This window comes from Leucoraja erinacea, chromosome 24, assembly GCF_028641065.1.
Source record: "Leucoraja erinacea ecotype New England chromosome 24, Leri_hhj_1, whole genome shotgun sequence".
NCBI lineage: Eukaryota > Metazoa > Chordata > Chondrichthyes > Rajiformes > Rajidae > Leucoraja > Leucoraja erinaceus.
Window position 1 is genome coordinate 20,730,523 of NC_073400.1, and position 26,589 is coordinate 20,757,111.

A 26,589-nucleotide genomic window follows, 5' to 3' on the forward strand; every position below is an offset into this window, starting at 1 on the left:
TCGCATCAGCCGCTCGAGGGATGAGTCCGGAACGGGGCCATTCTGTCGTCGTCTTGCCGTGACGGCTCGCTCTACAGGCACTCAGGCTCCGGGGTCTAGTGTCCCTGCCGCCCCAGCTGGCTCAGGCCTCGCGCCCCTCAGCTGCAGGTCGCGCGCAGTCCGCTGCGTCGCTCTTGCAGGGGCTCGGCTGCCCGCTATGCTCTGCGGAGCTGCCCCGCGCTCAGCTCCAGGCCAAGCCGCCTCAGGGCGTCCGGTCGCGTCAGGTCTCCGCCGCTGCGGGCTTCGCCGCCCGTCCAGCTCGCGGGTCTCCTCGGCACAGTCTCACCGCTCATGGGCTAGGCTCGCCTCCGTCGTAGCCTCTGAGGGTCCGCTGCCGGCTCAGCTCCCGTCTGCGCCGGAAAAAGCTCTGTCCTCAGCTCTCGATCTCCAGGTAGCCCCGCTCTTCAATTTCAGTCTGCTCCAGGCCTGCCGGCTCGCCGTAAGGGCGCAGAACGCCGCACACACGAGTGCATGTCGGGCCTAATGGCTGCTGGCCGTCAGGCGCCCGAGAACGGCCTATCGCCTCTCTGCGTTGGGGAGCTCACTTCCTGTAGCTGGCTGATGGCCCTGCGATGCCGCAGTGCCTCGGTGTCAGAGTCGCATGCTGGATGGTGCGCGCATTCTGCTCGCCATTTAGTCCGTCTCAGCGTGTCATGACGGAGGCAGTGAAAGTGGAAGTCTGTATTAGACTCGGAAAAAGTTCGCATTCGCGACGCAGAATGGGGAGACTAGAGAATCATGTTTCTACTCATCACCCCGTCCCCCCCCCCGGCACGCCCGCCACGCCGCACCAACAATACTGGACGTAACCAACCAAAGCTAAAACTTACAACCAAACAAGACAAAAACAACGGGGCAGAGATAGTCCATGAATTAAAAAAGCACAACAGAGACATGGCTAGCGAACTAGTCAATTCGTGCCGTCCACTTTTCATGTGGGGGTCTCACTATGGCTCCGCTCGTTAATCAATCTCCATGGAGGAGCTTTTTAAGCTCGCTATACTCATCTATTCTATCTCTTAGCTCACGGCCGCGTCCTCTCACAGTGCACTCTTCTATCTTCTTGGCTCTTTCTACTCTCTACTCATGCTCTCGCTATCTTCTCATCTTCTATCCCTGCTTCTCTATGGCTTCCCGTCTGCCTCTTGCTATCATCTCCAGTCACTCCTCACTTATCCTCTCATCGTATCTCACATCTTGATGCTGCATCTCCATGGTCCGTGTGACTCGGCAGATCTATCTGTTCGTGCTCGATCATACTCCTCTCATCCGACCGCTTGTATGAGCATCGTGCCATTCTGCTTTCCTTCACTGCGTCCTAGCTGTAGGTCCCGCACTGTGCTATACTTTGAAGTACTGTGAACAAGGACCCATCGTCGCCAGATAAGCGTTGTAGCTTCTCCTTTTCCAACTTGAGCACCATTTAGATAATAACGCTGCCCTCCTGTTTTGGGGGGGGCCCTGCAAAGTGTATAACCTCGCCATTTATCATACATTAACTGGCATCTGGCCCTGCATCTGCATCACTTCCTCGCCTCCAACCTGTTCGGGGTGCATAGTACCCGCTCCCCCCCATACACATCCTCCCTCACATTGCACACTGCTAACGGCGGCATTGTGTCATCTGGGCAAATTTTGCTAAGGTTACTATTAGATTCCTTCATACTCAACTCATTATATATATTGAAACTATTGGCGCGTCGCCAAGGCGATCGCGAGCCTTGTGGTGAGGTCAGCCGCTAGTCAGCTGGTCTGCTCATTTTGAAAGGGACCGCGATGAATTCATATTCTCTGCTTTTGCTTGTCTAGATTAACGTCCAATTCTCATAATCGATGTCTAGGCCATCCGCTAGCACCACACCCTAATTCTCTTATGTGCTCTATATTTTGACGTCTACCTTAATCTCCTAACGTGGGACCTGCTAGATTCATCAAAGCGTTTTTTCAAACTCGCAGGTTCACATGAGTTCCACTGGCTCTCACTTTCCCGATGCACTATTCCTGGTTATATCCTGCGAAAAAATTGCAGAAAGATTAGGCCAGGTAAAAACATTGGTCGACTGGGGGGGGGGGAGGCGATCCTGCTCACTGTTTTTTTTATTTTTCCGCTATCGCAAATGTGCGCTATTTTCATGTCTCTATTATTGACTCCCAGTTTTCTTCGCTCGCGCAGCCGATGTCACGGCTAACATGTCTATAATTCCGGCATGTTTCTCTCACGGACGCCGTCCTTTAAAGAGTGGGCATATTTTCATTATCTAAACGTCCCTCTAGTATCACTGGAACTGCTACTGAATTTATCGAACTTTTGGAAATGATACATGTCCAATGTGCTCCTTAGCGATTTCTAGATTCCACTTGCGGCTAAGTACGCTGCATTGGTCTGCATGTACCATCAGGCCATGGGATTTATGGGCAGTCTTTTCGAATCCACCATTCATTCTGCCTAACAATCATTTGCTGCGTGCGCGAAGCGCACGAATCTCCATTCAGTTCCTCCGCGTCAACCTGGAACTCTCGGCGCAGCTTAGTATCGTGCCTAGTAAAGAATTTCTTGTTCCTCCGGCTCCTTTGCGAGAGAGTGACGGATCCAAATGTAGCACCTGTTGGCAACCAGCTCATTTGCCATTCGTCTTGGTCAAGCATACTAAATTGGCATCCTTTTCCAGTCTTGAAGGGTGCTCAAATTTACCTCCTTAACTAGTTTTATTTCACTCATCTTCACGATTACCTGAAGTGGTTTTTTTAACTAACCGTTCGATTTACTCATTCTTGGTTGGCCTTTAATATCGTACGCTCATCTTTTGCTCCACTTATATATTAGCGTCAAGTATTAGTTAATATTATATTGCTCTTTGAAAAGTTAGCCCGCACATCTACTCTGGCATATCCGTCCCACCTCTACTCTTTGTAATTCTAATTTCTTCTGATTTGATTTTTATAGCTTCTCCGCTGACTTCACCCTTGTCGATCCCCATGGTCGGCTCTCTATTATGCGCCCTTCGGATATGCGGGCGACCTCTCTTGAGAAAGTGAACATGACACCTAGGCAATAGTTTCTGTATTATAGTCCTCATAAATACATGCCATTGTTGTTGCGGGGGGCACTGATCATACGCCGATAAGGGTATGTTTCCTGTCTTTGCCCGAGGATATAAAACATTTCCTTCTGAAATCCAAATAACGCGCTGAGGGGGTACTTCACTTGCAGAGTTGCCTTGGCTGTAACTGTGGGCTGCAGTGTGTTATTCTTTTGCCGTAGGAAGGCTCAATGATTCTAAATCGAGTTAGAACTTGTAGATGCAGAGGCTAAACTACTTTTGCACCGTGATTTTTATTATTCGATCTTTCCATTTTGTAAGCATATGTAGTATTCGGCCAAGGTAGCATAATGGATTGTTTTGCATAAGTTAATAGGGGTCGTCGTATTTAGGCTAGAGCATTCAACTGTTGGATTTGCTTGACCTGATTATATTAAAACGGTGCACATTTGATCACAGTCACAAACATCATAGTAAACATGGGGGTCTTCGTATTTGCATACGCATAGCGACAAAATATATTCAGATGTCGCTCCGCCAGCTATCATAAGGGTCGGCTTAACCACCAATTAAATTCGTTTTCGAATGGCGATCACTTAAGTTCTCATGGTCAGCACGACCCATCCGCCGGCGACTCGGCGCTCGATGATCTCTCGCGGCGCCGCCCAGCCGTCCCTTGTCATGTATCTCGCGGCTGAGACGCCTGCACCGCCGCTACGTCCCCACAACGGCGCCGGATCCGCTTATTAGGATTTGGCAAGCGCACCGCACCTCTACGTATCTGCGGGCTCGGCTCGACGTCTGTCACCCATACGGCATTTCGCGGTGTATGTCGTCGGTTCCGGGCAGAATGAACCGCGTTCGGCAGACATCTTCAGAATCTCACTACGCTGCGGCCGTGTTCGTACCGACTATCTGTCCCCATCGGCGCTTGCAGTACTCTCGTGAAGGCACTCGCAGTGGCGGCTGTGCTGGACGCTTCCTTCCAGCCCCTCTGCGCTTCTTATACTGCCGTCTGCTCTCTGTGGGCTGACAGTCCGCTATAGCTATCTAGCTTGATCGCGTCACACCTGCGCACTTCTGATTGCTGGCGGTCAATCCGCTTCACTAGTACTATACCTCGCTGGCTCCGTGAACTGCTGCACGCTCACGCTCTCGGGTGGTTTGCTGTCTGGCGGTGTGCGCCTTGTGCTTCGCTCAACTCCATTCGGCCGCAAAGTGCTTCGCGGCCGACGTCCGCGCTGGCGGGGCGAACTGTGCGTGTGTCCGGATGTCCAGTGGGGGGGGCGGGAGAGCCTCTGTGCCAATTCGGATGGGCTTTACGCCAGGCACGTCGCGGAGTCACTGCCCTTCGCGCGCTGTGATTTGCTGTGGGAAATCGTTCTGGTTTCGCCTGGTCATCGTGGCTTTTGTGGGCTAACGTTCTGTTCTAGACCATGAGCATCTGCGGCAATTAGTTAACTCAGAATTATACGGGGGGGGGGGGGGGGGGAACTTGATTTCGTGGGTCTCTCGCTAATTTTTAGAAGTCACTAGGTTTGCGCATCCGACCGGGAGGGCCCTCCGATGACAAATATGTGAGACGAGATTGCTGTCGCAAATGTGTGAAAACATAACTGCGCCATTGGGGCTAAAGCGTTTATAATTTGATGCATATCACAATTGTTATAGTTCTGGCATTTCAATAAACATTTCCCAAGGCTAAGTTAGCAGGCTGAATTGATTAATGTCACTATTTTGCTATTTTGCATGCACGTGGGGATCACTGGCAGAGACAAAACCTATCTGAATAGTAAGATGCTAGGTAGGTATGGGCTGTTGATATGCCGGATCTTGTCATAAGCGATATTGACATTGTTCCATTTAGGCATGCCTAATCATCCATCAACACTAAATATTGCATGCTATAAAAGAATTGTATATCTAATTTTTTAAATTTCCTATATTGCAAACCTGAGAACTCTGATCTTGTTATTGCTTCGCGGTTTTATTTGAGCGGAACAACTGCTTGGGGCGATATCGTCTAGGCTATTATTTGGCGCCGCAGTTCACTCATGTCGGCGTCTCTCCTGTGCCGGCGAGTAGGTGCACTCAAGTTTTTTGCTTGCGATCGGTTGGGATGGTCGTAAAGTGTTAAGCGAGGTGTAACATCTTAAAAGAATAAAAACGCACGCGTGCATGTAGCAATCGATATCTTACTCGGACTGTCGAGTGCAACTCTGCGTGGTCGGATTATGTCTGTTCCCCTGTCAGGCGTTTCCCACCCGGTGACGGTCTGCGCCGCTCATTTCTGGCGCAGTGGCCATCGCGTCTTATACTGAGATGAGGGTGGCGGCTGCGGAGGTTTCGGCCAACTGAACTAAAAAAAAGTAATTTCGGAGGGATGCCAACGAAAAGCTCCTCCACATGTCCCGGCATAAAAAAAAAAAGAGGAAAAGCCACAACCACCCGCGCCCGCACAAGCCCTCCTGCTTTGCGATCGTTCCCTGCGACGAAACTTGGTGCCATTATATGGATATCATTTGGGATATGCTGATATCTGAAACGTGATGTATAAACTACACTACATAAGGTTCAGTGCAGCGATATATTGTTAAAGAAGAATATAAGGTTGAGTGCAATCATAATTAACTTATTTTTGTAGTCAACAATCTTAAAGTATCTAGAAAATCAAGGAATTAAAACGCGATAAAATTTATCAAAAATTTAGGGCAGCAGGCTTAGGAAGGGAGAATTGAACGTTTGCACATCCACTCCAAAGTGAAAAGCGTCACAATTAATTTGTCTGGCAAACTTACGACACGTAGAATTCGCACAGGGTTTACACTCGCTCCAAGTCTAAAAATAAACGAACCAAAATGTACATCACTGAAACTGGAACTAACGTGGGCGATAACTTTCCTTCAAATAAGGACCAACGATTATAAAAGAGAGTGGCACATTTTTAAACGATCACAAATAACTCTGCAGAGTAATTTCCTTTGGGGCGGCAAAGTTGCAGAGTTGAATGAGCTATTGTCTGACAGCGCCAGAGGCACTGGTTCGATCCTAACCTTGGCTACGAAATGTATGGATTTTGCACGTGCTCCCTGTTTCCACTTGGGTTTCCCACGGGTGCCAAGTTTACATCCTACATCCAAATGTCGTGCAGGTTTTTAAGGTTATTTACGCTCGGTACATTTCCATTGGCGTGTAGCGCGTAGATTCGAAATTGGGATAACATGGAACAAATGTAAATGGGTGATCGATGATCGTCGTGGACTCGATGGGACGATGGGTCTTTTTTCATGCTGCATCTTCTTATTCATTTCAATCCATTGGTTAAAATTGGCCAAAAATACCTCTGTGCACAATGGAAAGGACATGTTTGACAAGTGACGGTAATCTATGCAATGATATGGGTGGTGCCTGGAATTGTTTTTTCCTTTCACGTTCATTTGATGTTTGACTTGGGGCTACTGATGAGCTAATGAATTAATGCTAAATATTAATTGCAGATTAAATAATTTTCTGTTGCAAATTCAATAGCGAATTGTAAGTGAGAAAAAGAAAACATATCTTCTCTGCAAAATATTTGAACTGAATGTCCCTTAAAAATATAGAGATTCGAAAGTACGAAAAGACACTAAAGGAGTCCGGTGAGTTTATTGGTTTCTTATGAATTCATAACTTGTAACTTACTGTCACGTGTTTTGTGTGTGTGGTTCTGGTCAACTTAGTATCATGACATTTCGCCTATCAATTTAATGCCAACGTTTTTGCTCATCCCCACTGACGTCGTTAATGTTACACGTTCGTCATTCCTGTCCTTGCGAAGACCGTGCGGGGATGGGGCGTCGAAAGACGAGAAGCCGAAGCCAAGAAGTGGAAGCCAAGATACCGAATGGAAACGACGCGGACAAGCCAAATAACCGAACGGACACGATGCCGAAAAGATAAATAACCGAATCTATGCGACATCGAAACGCAAATTAACCTGACGGACACAACGCCTAAAAGCCAAATTACCGAATATTATCAATGGAATACATTCCACCTATCTTTTCCAGAAAAGTAACCAGCAGTTAACTCCCAATAGTACCTTAGTAGCATATGTAAAATACTTTAAACAGTATGAAGTTCCAGCTGATTTCTTCACAATATTTGATACTGTGCCAACAAACATTGTTGTGCATGATGTGAGACGGACATCATGTATCATTGTTAATGGTTCCAGGCACATATCAAATTACGTAAATATAATACACGGTGTACTATCCATTTTTTTATTCCACTATATATTAATTTATTCTTTTTTGAATGTATGTGTTTACCTATTCATCTTTTCATCGATTTCTTTATTTATTATAATTACCATTTTGTCTCCTTATTTATGTATACATCAATTGTCTGTCTATCTATTTATTCATTTGTCTATATGTCTATGTATCCACTTATTTATTGATTGATATTTATTTATATATTAATCTATCTATTTATCTGCAATTTTCCAATATATGTATTCATCCGCCTATATATGTATTTCCCAATCTATTTATTTATTTATTTATCTATTTATTTATCTATTTATTTATTTATTAATTAATCTCTTTATTTATTTATTGGGATGTGCTTATTTACCTATTTATCTGTTAACGTTATTTATGTATCTTTTTTTAATGAAATACCTAATGATTTATTGGTTATCTATCTGTTTATTTATTTGATTAACTATCTGTAAAGGTATCTATTTATTTATTCATCTCGTTATTTATTGATATGTGTATTCATTTATTCTTCATTTATTTATTTATTAGTAAATCACTCCTCTATTTATTTATCTATTTATTTGTTTGTCTATTTATTTCTCTCTTCACCTTTTTATTTATATATCACTGGTTTTATTTATTTATTCATCTATTTATTCATTTATTCATCAATCTATATATTTATCTATGTATCTATTTATTTATGTATCTATTGATGTATTTATATAGTTATAGATTTATTTTTATCTCTTTATTTAATGATTTATTAATTGATCTATCTTGTCATTTACCTATTTATTTATTTACTTGGCTGTCTGCTTACTTATCTACATATCGATCAATATATCGATATATCTATTTTTAATCTACATTTATATATATTTATTATCTATCTATCTATCTATCTATCTATCTATCTATCTATCTATCTATCTATCTATCTATCTATCTATCTATCTATCTATCTATCTATCTATCTATCTATGCTTTTATTTGGTTAGCTATAATTGATCAATCTATTCATTTAGTCGTATACCTGTCTAAATGTTTATTGATTCATTTGACTATTTATATATTTATTTGTGTATTTATGTCTGTATATCTGTTTAAATGTATGTAATTAGCTATCTGCTAATGTATTTGTCTGCCTATTTATTCATTTATCTATCTGTCTATTTATGTATTTATTTATTTACTCACATATTATTCATTGATTTGTTTAGTGTGTCTGTCTGTCTGTCTGTCTGTCTGTCTGTCTGTCTGTCTGTCTGTCTGTCTGTCTGTCTGTCTGTCTGTCCATCTGTTTATTTATTGATTTGCCTTTATATTTATCTGTCAATTCATCTAGGTATTTGTTCATGTATTGATCTATGTGTCTGTTTATTCATCTATTTTATATGTATTTATTTATCTGTTTATTTTAGTTTAGAGATACTGCGCGGAAACAGGCCATTTGGCCCACCGCCTCCAAGACTACCAGCGATCCCTGCATGTTAACATTCTCCGACACACACTAGTGATATTTTCACATTTGCCAAGCCAATTTTCATGCAAACCTGCACGTCTTTGGAGTGTTTATTCATTCAACAATATTGTTTATCAACTTACTTATTTGTTTGCTGATGTATTAGATGTTTGTTTATTTGTCCGTTAATTGTATTATATATTTATTATTATTTACGAAGAGTAAAATCAATAGTTTTTTTCGACAAAAAGATGAAACTCGTTTTTATCACATTTAAGCATTTCAAATGTTTTGCTCATTGAGGATGTACACAGGTTGCTGAAAACTAAAAGTAGCTTAACATTTGTCAACTCTGAATTTACATATATAAAACTTACTGGACTCCTTGCTTTGTATTGCCCATTTCCTAAAGCCTGAATCATAACATATTATTATTCAGAAACTCCAGACTAATTTACAGTGCAATAGTGTTACATCAATACATTACTCCAAAATTAATTGAAATTGTTCTGTTATACCCATCACTTAACAGAAAAGAAGCTGAAAGATAAAGTTAGAGGTGTGTGAATTTAGGGATTTTTTTTGTATCTGCTGATATTGTGCACACCTCTATTACCGGTTGATGTTAACATAGCGACGATAATTATGTGATAATTCTAAGTGCAATTTTTTTTTTGTCTGCTTCACTTCGACAATAAGACAAGTGGAACCATGGAAAATTGAATATCGGGAATTTATCAGAGGAAGCGATAAACCTGAATTAGGAATGTATCAACTCATGAAAGAGTATTGATAGTTGGCCATATTAACAGTTACACAACAGATTGTCAACTGGCCTGGTCTCCAAATAAAACCAGGGCAGGTGAACTCACATAAAATAATGCTTAGTATGCACTCTCAGTCAACCCAAACATGACTTGAAATGTGCAAATAATTTTTGTGAGGGTCTCAAATCCCATTGCATTTTGCACCTTCGTGTAGTTATCCAGAGGATGTGTGCGATATATTGGCAAGGTTCAAGGTTCAAGATTCACGGTTCACATTTATTCTTCACATGCACCAATTAAGGTACAGTTAAATGAGTTACCATGTGGCCATACAATTTAAAAGAACACATTGCACAATAGATTTTTACATAAACATTCAGCACAGTGTTCCTCACCGTGATGGAAGACAAAAAAGTTAAATTTATCTTCGTGCTTTTTCACCCGTGGTCGGGGTCCTTGACCCTCCGTGGTCGCCGCTACGGACGTCCAGATGTGCAAGCCCTCTCTTTGGGATGATCGAAATTCCGACGTCGCGATAGATCGAACACATTCCGCGGCTTGGAGTTCCTGAATCGTCCAATTCCTTACCGTAGACCGCAGCTTTAGGACGGTATAGGCCGCAGGCCGGCGGTCGGGGCACTTCTCCGGCGATCCCCGGCAAGGATCGCCCCGCTCCGCGATGGGACGTTCACGCTTCGCCGTTGCTGAAGCTCTGGGTCCGACTCCGGGAATGACCGCACCATTCCAAGTTGTTAGGCCACGTGGGAGGCGAAGAAGCGACAAGAAAAAAAATCGCATCTCCGTGGAGGTGGGTGACTGAAAACGGTTTTCCCCTATCCACCCCTCCTCGCCCACCCCCCACACAAGACATACCGAGAGACACTAAAACATAAATTTGGACATCCAAGAAAACACCAACAAAAAGCCGAAATTGCGAATCCCCGCTGGCGAGGCAGGAGAGGCAGGAGAGGCAGCCGACGCGCAACGCCACCCGATGCCGATTACATGAAATAATCCCGGCCATTACAATATGTTGTCAAGGTTCAGCGCTACTTAATTCTGTACAATAACAAAAGGTGTATTTGGGTAATGCGTGTGTAGTATTTGTGGCCAGAGGGAACACCGATAATTGGTTGCATAATGCTCGTATTCGCGACCTTAATAGCATACAATGGGAAAAAGCTGCGGATTTGGGAGCAATCGGCTCATGCGCAGGAAACAAGCGATGTCATAGGGTGAACGTGCAAGTGTTTCTTTGTGGGTATAACTATCTGGATATTGCTGCACATTAATTAAACATTTGTCAATCGTGTTCTTCACGTTCACATCGCCCGTTTTTAGCATCACAGGCACTGAAAGCCTGTGGCATCTGCACCTTGAGGTCGCGGGGCATCATGGGACTGATACATCATTTGATTAAGATCTGAACCGGTACTAAATATTGTCGGTTTTACGACTAGGACAATCATTAGTGTAATTTTGCCCTTTCACGTATCATACATGGTCATACATAGCATTCGACAATGGGATCGGCCTTACCCTTAATGGCAGTATTCTCCACCTCGTTATCTCATTTGCTCCTGGGTGTTCCTGTTGCCGAAAAAAAAACCGTGATGCAAACTGTCAAACAGCTCTCGATCGTTCACCTGTTGAGGTGCAAGAGAGTATTCGTCGAAATACATAATCTCTTCAATCTTCAATGGAAGCAATGTCGTCCTTAGGCTTTCTTGATGATTGATTCAGTGTGCTGGGACCAGGACTATATTCACATGTATGCACGCCTTTGATACTTTTTCCACCACCGTCCCTTCGAAGAAGAGACGTTTATTGATACTCGGCCATCTTCATTTGATTAGTTCCTTAGTTTTACTGGCGTTGAGATGTTTTGGAGGGCGCCATTGGATCTGACGGTCGACCTCTCTCCTGCACTCTGACATCATTAGCCGTAATTCGGTGTAGTTTATTTGGGTCATTAGTGTCCACAATCTGGCACCGGAGCAGGCAACGATTTTAGTTAAAGTTTCCGCGAACAACGCGGGGAAATTGGTGCGTATGACCGTTATAAATCTCACTTGCAGCAACATGACCCTTCGAGACATTTGTTTCTGGCAAATTGCATCGGCATTTCTATTTTGATCTGCAAGTATGGTCGACGAGTGCAGCATAATGCTCTGGGAAAAAAATATTTTGCGCAGCCAACTGCGAACGTATGTCGCTCGGTTGAAGGAAATCCGTGCTCTATTGGGATCCGAAGACAGACATCACAAAACATTAATAGACATCCCCAGTGACGTTCTGCAATGGGGCAGCCTCGCATGTGGCTCATGAAGCCACGACTTCCTGTATGAAATGGAATTAAACACCTGATAATTGTAATGCCTGAGCCTAAACATCCTGTGCGTTCTGCTCAGTCCATTCGCAAGTGCCATTGGTCGTCAGTAGTACAGGAAAGATAACGGCTTGACATGGCAACCTGACGAACAAGGAAAAGACGCCAACCAAAACTCACATGGAGGCGAATATTCCAGAAGGATTGAGGCGCGGGACGCTAAACTATCGAGGGTGGAAGACGTCGCACACGACCCAACAGAATGGCGAAAGTTTGCTGTCCAATGCACTTAATAGTGTGGGAGGAACTAAGTCTAAAGTAAGTAAGTCTTCCTTTCGTATCTGAATTTATGACCTACAGCCCATTGTGGTCTCTCCTTTTCACCTCAGACTTTCTGCTAGCTGCAATCTTCACTAGCCAGCTATCAACCAATCATTGCTCACGTTGTTGAATCTATTGCTTTTTAGTTATCGCCCCAGCCTCCCTCACCTCTTTACATTGTCTAAAGCCACTGTCCCACTTACGTGTCCTTTGCACGCTAATTACGCGACACTTTCGCAGTCTCAAAGAAGAGTTTTGACCCGAACCGTCATGCATTCATTCTCTCCAGAGATGCTACCGGTCCCGTTGAGTCCGTCGAGCATTTTGTGTCTATCTGAAATCTTCTTGGCCCCGCTCTAGGAGTAAAGTGGGGGTGGATACGGACCGCAACGGCCGTGAGCCCCAGGCCGATCTCGACGATCGTTTGCCTGCTCATACTGCTGTTGGAGGTGAGACTTTGCGTCGCGGCAGGGTCTTGAGTCTGTGCCACTTTGGCCGTCAGTTACGGGACAGGCGTTGGCGCGCGAAGATTTCGTTCGCTACAACATTTCGGAGCTCCGCGCGATATCGCGCACAACTCCGCTCATTATTCAAACAACTGTACTATCTTGATTCCGATAGATATATTTCATATCAAAGTAAGTGTATTTATGAATTATATCCGTGTAGACAGGTGACTGTTTGACCGGTAGGTATCGCGTTACTGTAACTATGTAGTTTGCTGTAGGATCCAAATACATAAAAACGCAAGCAGTTTGTTATCACTGTCTCCGGTAATCTGGTGCATTCTTGGGAAAAGTTTATATATTAAAATCAGTGAGCGATCATAACAGGTGTTCAACATTCTTCCAGAATTTGAAGATCTTCATCAGAAATGCAGTAAGTAGTAATGTTGCAGTTTTAGCATGGGTCTGCTCCGTTTCGCTACATCCTAAATTATTTATGTTGCACTGAATTAGCTGCCTAAAAGTTAGTTTGCAACATTTCATCGCACACGTGTGTTCACAAAAGGCATATTGGTCTCACTCACCAAATATATTTAAAACGTATCCTAGCATGTGGGTTTAAGTTTATTATTCACCTTTATCTGCAGACAATAATAATGTTCACATCATAATCTCCCACAAAATAGTTACACATCATTTAAATATTATTTTCCATGCATGTGCACCACTGTAGTTCCCAGATATTTTAAAACGACGCGTTACAAATGATATTGATACGAGTTAATGTTATATTCATTCGGGCACCCACGGCAACTAACTGAAGTTCGATTATGTGGACGTGTTGTGGTTGTTCAATACAAGCGGCTTTCGTTGTCCTTTCATAAAAGGAACACAATAGTGCATAAGGAAAGCATTTAACACAGTGTTTTCTGTCACTGTGGAAATGCTCGTCAAACCCTCGTAATAAACGTTAACAGCTGAAACGCAAATCATATCATTGATATCAATTAATCCACATCTCTGATACGAGTGGAACACGCCAAAATCGTAATACACGGGTGTGGTGTTCCGTGTGAGTCATTTTATGGCATTGTTTCGATAAAATAAATGAAATATAATGATCTGCGTTATAACATTCTATAGAGCAGGCCGATCCCACTTACCCTCGCGATGGTGACAATTATATCGCCACAAATGACGGCGCTGTTCTATTCATCAATTTAAATTTGACAGCAAATACATATCCCTTCACTTTCAGAAACAGACCTCGAGCAAAAAGTTTCAAGTAATCGAAACACTTACTCAGTAATATATGATTCATATGTCGATATGTCTTTCGGATATATTAATATCTGGCCACTTCCTCTAACCGATATGTTCCCTCTGATGCTTCATTAACCTCACACACCGAATTAACATGTGGATGGTTATATTTATTCGTCACTTTAAAATGTCCTTCGTGTCTAAAGGTGGGCTACATATATTGGTAATTTAGAGTGAGTGTTGTTTTAGAGAGCATATTATGTCACGAGCTAATTAATCGCTGGAAATATGTATTGCTCTATACTATAAATTATAAATGCACATTATTAATACCATATAACAATATAATGGTTTTTAGATCGTAAACTGGCAGAGACCAATATTTAGCATATATTGATGTCTTACTTAGTGAAGACAGAACCAAAGTAGTCATTCAATTGGTCTGCCATGTCCTTGTTCCCCATGACCAATTCACCGATCGAAGGTCGAAGGTTGAAGGGATCCCGAGAAAAGGATATAAAATGATGAGGCGCATTGGTCACACAGAATGTTAGCTATTTTATTTTAGCGTGCACATGAAAACAATCTAGTTGGGGTAGCTTTGAAGTCTTTAAGGTGAGAATGTAATTTTTAAAGCAGTTATGCCGAACATATTTTTTCAGATAATTTTAGTGGCGGGAATGGCCTACTAGTGATGGAGTCAGATTAGATAGTGATACTTATCAGCAGGTGGCTTTTAGACAAGCGCAACGATCTTCATGAAATTGATCAATATGACAGGCGGAGGAGAGTAGTTTAATTTTGGCATCAAGTTCTGCAAATGTGTCGTGTGCAGAAGGGCCCACCCTTGAGCTTACTGCTCCATGTTCTATGTGCTAATGTTTCCTTATACGGGCAGTGACGTTTTCATAATCCCAGAAGAAAGGACACACGTTAACCTTTTTTCATTATTGCGATATGGGCATTGAACCGATAGCGGTAACAATTTGCGAGCCAGAAATAAGGTCCGACATAAATACTCAGCATTACAGAATATAAACGATTGTTGCATGTTTTCAGAAATGGAGGAACTCCACAAGAAAACCAGAGAATTAGGTGAGCTTGCTGTTAAACTCAGAAACATATCACGATGTTGGGAAGATGCTGGAGTCAATTATATGAAATAGCGATACATTTGGATAGCAATTGCAGGATCGGTCCGAGTCAGCATGGATTTACGAAGGGGAAATCATGCTTGACTAATCTTCTGGAATTTTTTGAAGATGTAACTAGGAAATTGGACAAGGGAGAGCCAGTGGATGAAGTGTGCCTGGACTTTCAGAAAGCATTTGATAAGGTCCCACATAGGAGATTAGTGGGTAAAATCAGGGCACATGGTATTGGGGGTAGAGTGCCGACGGATAGAGAAGTGGTTGGCAGACAGGCAACAAAGAGTAGGGATTAACGGGCCCCTTTCAGAATGGCAGGCAGTGACTAGTGGGGTGCCGCAAGGCTCGATGCAGGGACCGCAGCTATTTACAATATACATCAATGATTTGCATGGAGGGATTCAATGTAACATTAGCAAATTTGCAGATGACACAAATCTGGGTGGCAGTGTGAACTGTGAGGAGGATGCTATGAGAATGCAGGGTGACTTGGACAGGTTGGGGGAGTGGGCAAATGCATGGGATATGATGTTTAATGGGGTGAAATGTGAGGCTGTCCACTTTGGTGACAAAAACAGGTAGGCAGATTACTATCTAAAGGACATCAAGTTGGAAAAAGGGGAAGTACAACGTGATCTGGGGGTCCTTGTACATCTGTCTATGAAAGTAAGTATGCGGGTGCAGCAGGCAGTGAAGAAAGCGAATGGCATGTTGGTTTTTATAACAAGAGAAATCGAATATAGGAGCAAAGAAATCCTTCTGCAGTTTTACAGAGCCCTAGTGAGACCATACCTGGAGTATTGTGTGCAGTTTTGTCCCCTAATTTGAGGAAGGACATTCTTGCTATTGAGGGAGTGCAGCGTAGGTTTACAAGGTTAATTCCCGGGATGGTGGGACAGTCATATGCTGAGAGAATGGAGCAGCTGTGCTTGTACACTCTGGAGTTTAGAAGGGTGAGAGGGGATCTCATTGAAACGTATAAGATTGTTAAGGGCTTTGACACGCTAGAGGCAGGAACCAAGTTCCCGATGTTGGGGGAATCCAGAACCAGGGGCCAACGTTCAGGAGTAAGCCATTTAGAACGGAGACGAGGAAACACTTTTTCTCACAGAGTGTGGTGAGTCTGTGGAATTCTCCGCCTCAGGTGAAGAGAGAGCTAGATAGGGCTCTAAATATAGCGGAGTCAGGGGATATGGGGAGAAGGCAGGAGCGGGGTACTGATTGGGGATGATCAGCCATGATCAAATTCAATGGCGGTGCTGGCTCGAAGGGCCAAATATCCTACCCCTGCACGTATTGTCTATCGTCAATTGACTATTGCCTATTGTCTATAGTCTATTTGTTTTAGTTAACCATCGGGTAAAATACATCGATAAAACACAGCTTTCTTCACCATACCCATGTTATAATCGGAAACAATTGTGGAAATGTTAAGAGATATGTTTCAATGATGAAACGATTGTTTGTTTTCTTTCGTGTGGGGAGCACACCGTGATTACGATAGCACTGAGGAAAGACAGATTTGCTAAGTGTTTGTCGAGGGAATAACTGAGAATACCTAAGTAAGTATTCTGTGCGCTCTATTACTGCAGAAATTATGTGTTTGGCTCATGATTTGAGCATCCAGCCATTGCACATTTGCGTCGTGCTACTATTTGTGTTATACGCTAAACTGCTCTTGTTTATCTACCAAACAAATAAACATTTTATACGCATATACTTTTATATATGTTATATATTTTCTCCCGTATCGCAGATAAAGCAAAGAAGGGTACGTTTCCAATTTGGCACGCGTGCAAAATAGAAACACTGGACATAACATTTATATATACATACACGTGTCAGAAGACTAGAAAGTCACCGAAAACATTCATTTATACACAGGAACAACCTGGTCGAAATATCCCCAACTTTTCTTTTCGTATGTGCATGGAAATATATTATGACCAGAACTGTACATCATTATGAAAAAATACATTCTTAATTTTTCTCGTTGAAATGAATTTGCGGCAGTCTTCCCAATAATGGACTGGAAAAGTTTAAACTGACTAACTTCATGCTGTTCTTCAGCTTTCCTGATTCTTCATTCAATAGACGTAGGCATGACAGATGTCAACGTAACCATGCCCATCATAAGTAGGGTGAACCTGTAAAATAAGGACGAACCGTAGGGCACAGCAGATTAAACAATATATGTAATAGATGCAGCAGATTTCAACATGTTGATTATTAATACTATCTGCATACTTTAGTTCCAGCCGGTTCTTCCTCTTCAATAATCCTTCATATTCTGTGTTTTTCTATAGCTAGATAATAATGTTCAGTTATATAACCATATAACCATATAACCATATAACAATCAAAGCACGGAAACAGGCCATCTTGACCCTTCTAGTCCGTGCCGAACACGCATTCTCCCCTAGTCCCATACACCTGCGTTCAGACCATAACCCTCCATTCCTTTCCCGTCCATATAACTATCCAATTTATTTTTAAATGATAAAAACGAACCTGCCTCCACCACCTTCACTGGAAGCTCATTCCACACAGCCACCACTCTCTGAGTAAAGAAGTTTCCCCTCATGTTACCCCTAAACTTCTGTCCCTTAATTCTCAAGTCATGTCCCCTTGTTCGAATCTTCCCTACTCTCAGTGGGAAAAGCTTATCCACGTCAACTCTGTCTATCTCTCTCATAATTTTAAAGACCTCTATCAAGTCCCCCCTTAACCTTCTGTACTCCAAAGAATAAAGCCCTAACTTGTTCAACCTTTCTCTGTAACTTAGTTGCTGAAACCCAGGCAACATTCTAGTAAATCTCCTCTGTACTCTCTCTATTTTGTTGACATCCTTCCTGTAATTAGGCGACCAAAATTGTACACCATACTCCAAAATGGGCCTCACCAATGCCCTGTACAATTTTAACATTACATCCCAACTTCTATACTCAATGCTCTGATTTATAAAGGCCAGCACACCAAAAGCTCTCTTTACCACCCTATCTACATGAGAGTCCACTTTCAGGGAACTGTGCAGTTATTCCCAGATCCCTCTGTTCACCTGCATTCTTCAATTTCCTACCATTTACCATGTACGTCCTATTTTGATTTGTCCTGCCAAAATGCAGCACTTATCAGCATTAAACTCCATCTGCCATCTTTCAGCCCACTCTTCCAACTGCCATAACGTAGGCTTTGGAAATCTACTTCATTATCCACAACACCACCTATCTTAGTATCATCTGCATACTTACTAATCCAATTTACCACACCATCATCCAGATCATTGATGTACATGACAAACAACAGTGGACCTAACACAGAATCCTGTGGCACCCCACTAGTCACTGGCTTCCAACCTGACAAACAACCATCCACCATTACTCTCTGGCATCTCCCATTCAGCCACTGTTTAATCCATCTTGCTACTCCACCATTAATGCCCAACCATTGCACCTTCTTAACCAACCTTCCACGAGGAACCTTGTCAAAGGCCTTACTGAAGTCCATATATACAACATCCACTGCTTTACCCTCATCAATTTCCCGAGTAACCTCTTCAAAAAATTCAAGAAGATTAGTCAAACATGACCTTCCAGGCACAACTCCATGTTGACTGTTCCTAATCAGGAACATGCAATTCGCTGTCAGGAATGCATGATTGTATGCGCTAGCAGGCATATTTTTATTTACATATTCTGTGCGGGGATTGACGTCAAATCCAAATAAAGTATATAGAAAGCCAACTTTGCGTATAATGTTTAGGATATAATTATAATTCATAGTGGCAGTGAGTGAGCATTAAAGACGAACGAGAGCGTGATCGAATCATCTGTGTCTTACAAATATGTCTGGCAGAATTAAGCGAGTACCAAGATACGCAGGAAAATTTAGGTAAGGACATGCTTGAGGTAATTACATTTTCAAGAGCATTATTTGTTGCGGAATATCCGCAGTTGAGTTCTAATCAAGGGCCCGGAACAAAAATCGTTGATCTCCTCTTTGTACAGATGACTTTTTCGTTTAGGGGGTTGTGGCTCTCGATATGTACAAATCCAGGAATTTAAAAAAAAAACATTCTTCAAGTGGGATGCGCCATATATTGTGGCGTTTCAGCACGTTCATCACGATATCTATGCGGAACTGGACACTAAATTATATAGCATACGTATGCCTGTACACCAACCTTATACGTTAATTCCTGCGCTGTCGTCTGCTATCCAAAAGCCGCTTTAATCCTACTGTGTTGTCTTCTCCAACCAGCAGTTGCAGCACTTTCAGGCATTTTCCACTATGCGTTTTCAAGTATTCGACATTTGAACCACCGGTAACCTTATGACTGCCTATCTTAGCAGTCCCTCTTCGAAATGTGTAAACAACTCCAGAATCTCCATCGGCCTCTCACTTTCCTGGGAAATAATCTGAATTTGTCCGAACGCCCCACGTAGATAATTCCTTGTATTTCAGGCATAATCATGGTATCCTTTTTATGCACCATCTCCAAGTCCACAGTTTTCAATGAACATGGTGACCAGAATTGCGCACAATACTCCACATGTACCAGGATCAAAGCTGCAGCACGACATCCTGACCTTATAGTAAATGTCCCCACTGAAGAAGATTAGAAAACACTAGGCCTTCTTTTCTATTTTTGTGTGTTGCTACCTTCAGAAAGCTTTAAGTGTCTGTACCTCAATGTTCTTATAGATCTCAAGACAAACTATATATATTTTACATCGCCATAACCGCACCTCACGATTATCTGCTTTCCGTGGAAGTCTATCGATCCTCCCCCATTCTTGCACCATATCGGTATCGTGCTGTGTCATTTGACAGACTTCTGCACTGCTCATAACTTCACCAACTTTGATGTTATCTACGATCTGATTAATCAACCTATTATCCTTTTCGTTCAAGTAATTTTAAACATCGCGAACAGCAGATATGCAAGCAATGGTTCTTGCGGAACACGAGTATTCACTGACCTCCAGCAGACATGAAACACTTCCTCCACTGCAATCTGTCTTAGATGGGCAGGCTAGCCATCATCCCAACTAAAATTTCACCTTAATTAACCCCAAATCGTCTGGCAATACACCACCAGGGACTATATAAAATACTTACTCAAATTCCCGCAGGCAGAATCCAATCAATTCATTTTCTTCCAAATCGTAACTGTCTCTATCGCTAAGGTGCTTCTGCAATGTATTTTCAGCCATTGCTTTGAGGCCCACAGTGTTGTAATGTCTTGGATTGCCTCTATTTCACTTCTGTAAACAAAGGAAATAATGGCTACCTTTCAGATTTTCGGGGCCTCGTATATAGCTGGAAAATAGGACCTGGAACTGAAACGAGGGTCTTCGACTTTGCCACAGTAAAACACTCTATTACTTCTATAACTATGATGGCATGTTGCCCTATTCATTTAATGCTCTTTACGTGATCAACACCGCCTCCTTCATTATTTGCGGAATACGATTAGTATATCTTAAATACTGATCAAACTATCCTACTTGTCGTCCTCTTTGGTAACGGCCGAAGCAAAGTACCTCGCATACACCCTTCAACTCCAAACCTATATTTCGTTTACCCTTGAGTGGGTCTACAATCTTCCTTATTGTCGACTTATTTTAATATACGTCTAATATACCTTGTAATTGTCGTTCATTCGACTTGCCAATTACATTTCATGGCGAAGTTTGGCCCTTCGAGTTCCCTCCTGGACCTCTTTCCTGTTATCTTTAAATATGTTAAAACCCCTATTTGGTTTCGTCTTGCTGAACCGCACATGTGACCTTTCTTACCTTGCTATCGTTCCCCACACCCCTTCTTTACACGATCATGCCGCGACTGAAAATTGAGCAACACAGCTCGTATGTGTTCAACTGACTCCCACATGTTGGACTGCATTTAGACGCCTGGCAGCAATACCATATAATTCAATTTCAGAGTAGTTTGGAAGTCATATCACGTTCTCTGGTTGAAATGTTTCTCAAACGATGTAATGCGCAACCGCTTGTCAAGAGCGAAAGGCTTCATGCACTGGCAATGCTCATAAAGTGATCCGTAGGTTACTTTGCTGGATGAATGCTGCTCATCCGCATTGTGCGCACCCTGTAGTTGGGTTAACCAACATTTTTAATGGAAGTTCTGCTTCAGCTATTAGAGACGTTTAGCTGACGAGTGAAGAAAACTCAGAATGCAAAATAGCAGCAGACCACCCCCCCCCCCCACCCCCACAAACATGCTCTGCCACTTAATAAGATGGCAGTAATTTTGCATTTTTTCTCATCCCTTGTAACTTATTATTCATTAATCCATGCCTCTAGAAATCCCACTACATATATTAAATACATATGCCACACAGCCACACATTCCACCTAGCAGTCCAGTCCGGGTTTTGGGCATCATGTGTGCTGTACCATTGACAGCCTTGACAGCCTGTCGTTTAGTTATTGCGGTTTTAGAACGTAAGCTGATCCGATATGCACAGCTGTGTATGATGCTCGCTCCTTGAAATCTCAATAAAATACTTATCGTTCACTCTAGACTTTGTAATGGATCTCTTACAAACAACGACCTTACATCTTATCTGGTTCAATCTACTTAAATGTCCCTCTCTCAAAATCTATCAGATTCACTTCGACCATGCCTAATTTGACTCACAGGGAGTCCCGCACATTTCAGATAACAGACGAATTATTTTTGTTTAACCAGTTATGACCATACCCACATAATTTGGATGTAACTGTGGCAAGCTGTGCAATAATGCGTCTCTCTATGACTAGTTTGAAAAGGCTATAGTTGTTATTTTATCTAAAGTACCCGTATCATCACAATTAACATATAATTTGTTCAAATATGACTAAATGCTCATCGCCTCGTCTACAATCATTGGCAAAATATATTAATTGCATTAGAATGTAAACATCTCATTATCTTTCAACAAAGATCAAGATAACGAATTATTTACCATGTCAATTCTACATTATTCTATTCCCCCCCCCCCCCCCCCCCCCCCCCCCCCCCTCACCTCTCGTCCATCCCCTCGACCACGCTTGGATTTGGTTGACAGAGCAAAAGCTTAAAACAAGGGATGAAGGTAATAGTATTTTTTAAACATGACTGTCGTAGCAATCTAAGGATGTCTAATTGTTACACAATTTTCGGTAAATGCACTATGAAGTGTGATTAAACAGAAACAAATGCATAACTTTTATGTGGTGCACCATCCCCAGATGGGAAATTGGTTTTAACCGTTGGTGAAATATAACCGAGAAAGCTTTTTAAGATAGCTGCTGGTGTTTATTGACAGTAACATCTGGGGTGCGTCATGTTCTGGGAACAGTTTGCCCAGCTAAAAACCTGCACTATATGCTGTTTTGCTTCAGAGATCGCCGAGTTGCAGCATAAAAACAGTAAGTGTTTTGTCTCCTCGGGGCGTCCGTACTACACCATGCATACATATTTGGAAATAATATCTCGAAGGTCAATTCGCAGATTCAATTAACATACACTATTTCTAATGTGATGAATTATAGCAGCTCATATCCGAATTACCAAAAGAGGAGGTATTAGTGGGTCATGGCTCATTAAGGTGCATACATACCGTGGACTTACTGACTGCAACCTGGAAACCAGATTGAAGTTCAAGAACAAATTGACGATGTAACAACAGAGATCTGTAAATACTTGCACCATATTTAAAGTTCCACGAGGGTGGACGATAGCTAAGTTGTCACATACTTGTGGAGTGTTATGTCCTTTGATCGGAGCAAACAGACAGTGGAATGCCGCTGTTATTAATTCTGTGTAAATGTTGAATGGTAAGGTACATTGGGGATTTGGATGACATACTGGTTAACATTATAGTGTAATTTCTGATTACGCCAACATAGGTATCATAGATGAAGAATATCTAAGATTATGTCAGATCAGTTGAGAAAATGACCAAGGGATGCCAATTCAATAAAATATGAATTATCCCACTTTGATCTGCGAATTCAGCAAGGATGATATTGTAACTTATGGAGCCTGGGTATGATAGAGAAAGAAGGAGTATAAATAAGTGGCGAGTCACTTGGACAGGATGCCAAGACACGAATATCCTATTTTGGAGACATGTTGAGTTGGAATGTGCGCTCATTATGATGCAGTTATATAGGTCAGCGGTGGGACCAGTCATGGCCTACATGGAGCACGGCTTCTCTTCGCTCAAATATAGAAAGATGTTATTAATTTAGAAAGCGTGTGGATAAAAATCACTATGTTGGGACATGGGCTTGAAGGTTTAAGCTAGAGGGACACATTGAATAGTTTGGTAGCATGAGAGTATCGTTGTTGATGTGCAATATCGTGACGGGCATTCATAACATACATTCCTTAAGTAGAGAGCATAGTCATACGATGGAAGGCATGAGGTTTAAGAACGACAACAGGGGTTACGTTCAGCCAAAGAGTAGACAGTAACTGGAATGAACCACCAGAGTAAAGTATGGAATCGAATACAGTTACGGCTTACACGTGATATTTGGGCAGATATGTGAAAGGAAGACCTCTGCCTCAACCCTATCTTTATCACTTAATCCTGGCTCTCGCTGCTCTGCACTCTCAGTCCTAAAGAAGGGTCGTCACCGAATCTTGGACTAACACGCGTCTGCTTAGACGCTACCTTATCCGCATGTGTTTATACGGAAGTCGTTCTGTTCATCATTACAGCATCTGTAATTTGTTCTCTCTCTCTTAATGTATTTCCATCTATTACACGCGTGTTTTTTGGGGTGAGGAATGTTCATCTTTCCCGATGTAGTCCACGCACTCTCTGCCCACACACATCAAGGGATAGCTTACGACGTGATAAGTCTTCGAATCATACAGCAATGCGATCATGACCGCTTTTTCAAAACGATTTGATTGCCAAGCAACCTTCTTGCAACTGGCGGCACCAGATTCGTGGGCTTCCTGTCGAGACCCTTCTTCAGACTGAAGAAAGGCCTCGACACGAAACGTCACTTAATCCTTCTATCCAGAGATGCTCTCTGACCCACTGAGTTACTCTAGCATTTTTGTGTCTACCATGTTTTGTGCCACCAGATGACATCTGGTCCTAGACTCTCCCACCAGTGGAAGCGTCGTATCCGCATTCACTCTATTCAGGCCTTTTATTATTCAGTAGTTTTCAATTAACCCGCCTCATCCCACTAAACTCCAGCGAGTACAGAGCCTTTAAATGTTCACGTTTGCTAGCCAAATCTGACAACTACCGTCATTTCAATTGAAGTTAATTTCAGCTGAAGTTAATTTCAGCGTTCGTAAATTCGGACAGCTACAAATGTACAATTATTTATTTTTGCAGAAAAAGATATCGATCAGAGAAAATCAGGTAATAGTTGTGATTCAATTTGTAACTTAATCGACATTTGCTTTTTAGACTTTACTTTAGACGTCAGCGATACAGTCTGGAAAACCTTTCTTCGGCCCACCATCCGCGCCAACCAGCGACCAGCCCGTACTCTAAACCTCCCCTACATGCCGGGGGCACAATTACATAAGCCAATTAAACTACAAGCCTCTACAATTAAACTACAAGCCTATGGAGTGTTGGTGGAAATTCGAGCACCTGGAGAAATTCGAGCACCTGGAGAAAACCCACGTGGTCACTCGCAGGACGCAAAAAAACCCGCACGGGTAGCACAGGTTGTCAGGATGGGACTCGGGTCCCAGACACTGTAAAAAAAAAAGGCCGCAACTCTACTGCTGCGCCACCTTGCCGCCTGCGTCTCCTGACATGTTATGGTAGCCGTAAATGTTTTACAGGCCATTATATACATATGCCGTGTCTTACCTTAACTCTTTACATACGAGCTTCGGTGTAAAATGATCCTGTAAAATTATACAGGATTTAAAATTAAAAAAAATTGCCTCCCACAAAGAACAGTAAGATTGCGTTTGACACTTCGGACTGGAACACCAAGTCAGCAAGGTGTGCAGCTTCACACATGAACTACTGTGCTGTTTTGTTATGCTGGTATAATCACTGTGAACCAATTACCGAATAATTGCTCAACTTGCTGAATGCGCAATTATATTTTCAGAAACCCAGGCGCTAAAAAAAAGAATAATTGATTTGGGTGAGCGAAATACTCAATACCGGTTGCACTGTTATTGTATGAGGTGACAACCCTTGAACTACTGCACGATAAATTAAAATGAAGACCCTTCTTCAGACTGAAAAATATCATGATCCTCTATTCATGAACATAAGAGACAGCATGTTTTTTTTCGTGTCAACCGTTTCTTTATACGTATACGTTAAAGAACGAAAATTCATTTTTTGAAGTTGGCATGAAATATTTAGAATATCTATGTTGCCGTAGCTGTTTAAAATGATGCAATTTGCGATAGGGTCGTGACAGATCAGATTCCGTGTATTCATTTCAGTTAACCAAGGCCAAAAATATTTGAAAAGAATAAGCTTTTTATATTTCCAGATATGTGTGATCATCACACTTTATGTTCGTTCAAACGTGACCAAACAGACCACTTTGATCTGACTGCTTTTGAAAAATGGTTACACGACCAATGTTCTCTGACATTTAGTGCAAACTGATAACATCTTACTGTTCGTGACATGTTTTGCAGAAAAAAACATTAAGGGGTAAGCGCATTTTCTGGCTATTAATTTAAACGATCTGCAATGCACCAACCATTAAAGGAATTTGAAAATATCTGTACGTAAAATGCTCCTCATTTGATGTTACAGCAAGGAATGTAAAGAATGGGAAATCTTAAATTGGTTAAGTTCACCGCGAGTAAGATTGCAATCGTAAAGTTCGCATGACAATTTGTAACTTAATAAGATTTTCTGTTCACCTATAATCCTAGTGTTCTGGGCGGTTCTTTCAAGAAGGGTTCTATAGAATGTTCCCCGACAAATGCAAAAGGCAGTTTAGTTGCATTTCTGCAGGGTATGTTTATAATGCATGATCCGTTGGAAGTCGGTCAATCCTTAGATATCCAATTGGAATCTGAGCGATTTGGCTATCTGTCTGTCGAGACTGGTCACGTTTGGAAGTTAATGCGCGAGGCTTAGAGGACGTATTAATCCGTAGATATGTCACGATTTCCTATACCACGACGTTTTCTTGGCTTGACTCGCTCCTCTAGATTACGTTTATTTTTGTCACGTGCACGTGATGCAATGAAAAGCTTTGCATGCTAGCCAAAGATATTAGATATACCATACCTAAATGCAATCAATTCAAACTCCAGCACAATAGAACGAGCAAAAAGAAACATACGCCGCGCAGAATGTGGTTCTCAACATTGTAGCGCACTGTGAGGCATTATTTCCGAAGACAATGTCCAAAATCCTCAATCTGGTAGAGCTGGACCGGTGGGTACCCTACCTCACCGAACGACAGGTAAGAGGCCTGATTAGAGAAGGAAAGAAGCTGTGTCCCAGTCTAGTCGTGAACGCCTTTAAGCTTCTGTGCCCTGTGCCGGACAAGGTGGGAACATAGAAAC

General features: G+C 42.3%; 2 long non-coding RNA genes across 2 annotated transcripts; both read left to right on the top strand.

The window, feature by feature from the left end:
- Positions 1-13,059: 13,059 nt before the first annotated feature.
- LOC129709021 (uncharacterized) lies at positions 13,060-15,277 on the top strand. Its single transcript, XR_008725444.1, has 3 exons — positions 13,060-13,088; positions 13,914-13,940; positions 14,978-15,277. It is a non-coding gene; the product is annotated as an uncharacterized LOC129709021 (long non-coding RNA).
- Positions 15,278-18,920: 3,643 nt separating this feature from the next.
- On the top strand, positions 18,921-22,481 carry LOC129709022 (uncharacterized). Its single transcript, XR_008725445.1, has 3 exons — positions 18,921-18,957; positions 22,139-22,165; positions 22,455-22,481. It is a non-coding gene; the product is annotated as an uncharacterized LOC129709022 (long non-coding RNA).
- The last annotated feature ends 4,108 nt before the right edge of the window (positions 22,482-26,589 follow it).